The sequence below is a fragment of the Sinocyclocheilus anshuiensis genome, unplaced genomic scaffold, assembly GCF_001515605.1.
Source record: "Sinocyclocheilus anshuiensis isolate Anshui unplaced genomic scaffold, SAMN03320099.WGS_v1.1 scaffold1726, whole genome shotgun sequence".
NCBI lineage: Eukaryota > Metazoa > Chordata > Actinopteri > Cypriniformes > Cyprinidae > Sinocyclocheilus > Sinocyclocheilus anshuiensis.
This window is the reverse complement of record NW_015546155.1, coordinates 423289-427346: the sequence shown is the minus strand read 5'-3', so window position 1 is coordinate 427346 and position 4058 is coordinate 423289.

The following is a 4058-nucleotide window of genomic DNA, read 5'->3' as shown; positions in this document are numbered from 1 at the left end:
TTTTTATTATAAATGATATAGATTATGTAAATATTATATAAATTATTATTAATTTTATAAACCATAACAAGGACCATGGTTTTACTGTGACTATGGTCTTATTAATAGATTAACTTTTTAATTGTTCTAATGAATTTTAATTGAAGTAAAATGTTAATTCAGTTAGAGCTTGATGAAATATAAATTGGCCTGTCAGTGTCTTACATAAATTAGGTGTTAACGCTTTACCAATGTTACTGTCATTCCAAACCTGTATGACTTTCTTTATGTGGAACATAAAAAATAATTTGAGAAATGTTTGCTTTTCTTTTCTTTTTTTTGTTACAATAGTACAAAGTCAATGGCAACCAAAATGGTTTGGTTACCAACATTCTTCAAAATTTCTTTCACAGAAAAGAGAAAGCCATACAGGTTTGGAACGACATTAGGGTGTGTAAATGGTGACAATTTAATGGCAGGAAATGTACTTTATGGCATCCTAGCTCAAAATCAGTGCATTACTGTCAAGTACATTTCTATGTAACAAAAATGCAATATTAAGTCTGTTAACTGTATTTGCGGTACATTCAATAATAATCACTATTTGTTTTTGTCCTTTTTTTAAATTTATTTATTTACTCCATTTTAAGGCCTTAACCCCAGCAAAAACATTCACGGGTGAACTTGTGGGCCAGATGGGCTGGATTTGTCATTCGCTGATAGAAACTGGATCTTTCTTGAAGGTAAAATGATCCTGGGTTCTTGGTTCGGCTCTGGTTTTTTGGACTGAACCAATAACCCGTGTTTGTATCCTAAAGCTTCAAGCATGAGGGCACCACCACACTCCAGATACTGAAACACCAGACTATGATTGTGCTGCAGGAGCAAGACTCTGTATTTCTGCTCCAGGGAGGTTGTGCGTATAGGTGGAATCCACACCCCATAAGCAAATACCCAAAATACCACTCAGCCCCATCCATGAGGCCTCAGCAGAAAACAGAGAGACTTTTATGTTAATTCCAGGACATGCTCACCAGAAACGTAAGGACTTTCTCAGCTTCATGTAGTTATTTCTCTTTAAAAAGTAGGTAGACAATTAAATTAGAGGTTTTATCTGATGTTACAGTTGCTGCAAATTTGATGATTGACACACTATTTACCAGAAAACACAGAACATTCTTCTGCTGTTAATGTATGAATTCTGTTTTTTTTTTTTATTCTAAACATCACATTTTTTTTTTTTATTAAAAACTTTCTCTTTAATGTCTGATTTTTTTGTAAACAAAATCTAAACAGAATCCATAAACTGACATTCTCAGAATGTTCTTGGAATCAAAAGTTGTTTCAAAGCGTCTTTTAAACTTTTGCCATTTTGTTTCCCTGGTAGTACCTTTATATGAGCAGCATAAGGTTAAATAGACTCCACTGTAGAGGAGTACAAATTGGAAAACTTAGTCACCCAGTGAATAAATACTTCCTATCCCTCTAAATTTGATTTGTCAGCCTTGGCAGATGAAACAGACACTCTACCCCCAGCATAATTTTCTCTCTGATGCTACCTAATGTCAATGACATGCCTGTTTTCAACTGTCTGCTCAAGTGATCATGATTTTAACAGTAAAAGATGCTTAAAATGCTATGCTATAGTAAAAGAACAGTAAAAATGCTATGCTAAAACATGTTAATTTGTTAAAGGTAATTTCCCTTACTGTATACAGTTAAACATTTTAATAGATCTAATGGGGCATTTGCATTTCATGTTATTATACTGTTAAATGTAAAGTTTTGGAAAAGAAAAAGAAAAAGGCATCTTATAATTTACGGTGAAAAACCTGTTTGACAGTTCACATTTGATGGGTTTTCATAAAAATATATGCTACTTCTTAGTTTTTTTTTGTCATCAGTTATGTACATTAGGGCTTTATGTTACATTTTATGCTGTTATATAATATCTATCTATCTATCTATCTATCTACACTGAACAAAATTATAAACTCAACACTTTTGTTTTTGCCCCCATTTTTCATGAGCTGAACTCAAAGATCTAAGACTTTTTCTATGTACACAAAAGGCCTATTTGTGTATGGCGTCGTGTGGGTGAGTGGTTTGCTGATGTCAACGTTGTGGATCGAGTGGAATTTTTTTTTTTTTAAATAGGTTTTCATACCCCTTTACTAGTAACAGAACACTTTATTAATCACATAAAGATAAAGGTAAAAAAAAAATTTTTTTTTTACTAATTTTCTTTTATTCAGTTTCATTCATTCACAAGGGTAAAGTTAGCTAAGATCCACCGACACTAGTTTATTTAAAAGTAAATGAACGTTACAACACAGCAGTCTTTAGACAAGAGTTGAGCACACAAAATACAGTGTTAGTATTAACTGCTACACTCTTCGCAAAAATAAAAAAAAACATATAGTAATAAAGAAAGAATGCTGATATACCGTACCATATGACATTATTGCACAAATACTTTCACTTGCGTTTATACTGACATTGGTATCACTGTGTAACAGTTCAATCTGCTCAGCTGCAAAATTGAGAGTGAAGGTCAAACATGCTTCACACATGGAGTTTAACATGTTCTTTAACATTTATTTTCTTTCACTTTAGCATCGCTGCAAAACATTTTATAGTCAAGCCTGACACATTAGAAATACTGGCAAACAAATCATGAAATGCCCACAAAGACAACAACAACCTAACTCATATAGCATTGTGATGAACATGAAAACATGTATACAATTAAAAGAAAGTATTTAAATAAAAACTGGCATTAAATGTATTTTTGTCTGTCAATACATCCCTTTACGGAGAAAAAAAACAGTCTAGTTTCATTGCTGACAACCACATAGCCCATCTTCAGAAGAAATCAAATCAAAGAAATAGAGGGGAGTCAAATACTTTTTGAAACTCGTGTTGTGTTTCGCTTTAAAGGGACAGTTCACACAAAATCATTTACTCATCCTAATGTTGTTCCAAACCTGTATGACTTACTTTCTTCTACAAAAGAATAGAAAAATTTGGGTGATGGGAGATGAATATATTTGATAAAAAACATAGTAAATTTGGGGTAATACTGTGTACAATTAGAAAAAAAAAGATCTTTGAGTATATTTTAAAATGTAATTTATTTCTGTGATGGTAAAGCTGAATTTTCAGCATAATTACGCCAGTCTTCAGTGTCATGTAATCCTTCAGAAATCATTTTAATATGCTGATGATAGAAAGTTGAAAAGAAGAGAACTTATAAATAGAATTAAATTATAAATTGAAATATAATTTTTTTTGTAACATTATAAACAGCTTTACTGTCACTTTTGATCAATGTAATGCATCCTTGTGGAATAAAAGTATTTAAATGTATTTATTTTTTTGTCCATGTGATGAAAGTTAGTGGGGTCCAAAACAACATTGATTGAACTCCATTGACTTTCACTGTATGGACGAAAAACAATTCACAGGTTTGGAAATTTTCATTTTTTGGTGAACTATGCTTTTTACACAATTGCACATTGTTCAACAAAATTTGATTAGGACAGCCTGGACACCCACTGGCTGGGTGTGTATATATATATATATATATATATATACTGTATATATTCTGATATTTATCTATATATTTATTCTGACAGCTGAAGCTGCAAAGCAAAACTCTCCCCACTAATCTAAAGTGCTTAGCTGCTACCCCTGCTGGTGTGAGAGCTGTTTTTTTTCAGCAGGAACAGTCTCACATACTCATACCACTTTTCCACTGGGGCTGGTGCCAGAGCCAGAGCCCAATTGGGAACCGGGCTTCGCTTTTCTGCTCAAAAAAATCCGAACCCACCAGCGAAACCTTGCTGGTCTCAAACTATGGAACCTATGCCGTCAGTAGTCTGAGCTTCCACTACAGACATACAAAATATACTCAAAGATCTTTTTTTTTCTAATTTGAAAGGCGATTTTTAAAGGCTGTCATGGTTTCAGGTAAATTAAAGGGGTCATATGATGTTGCTAAAAAGAACATTATTTTGTGCATTTGGTGTAATGAAATGTGTTTATGCGGTTTAAGGTTAAAAAAACACATTATTTTC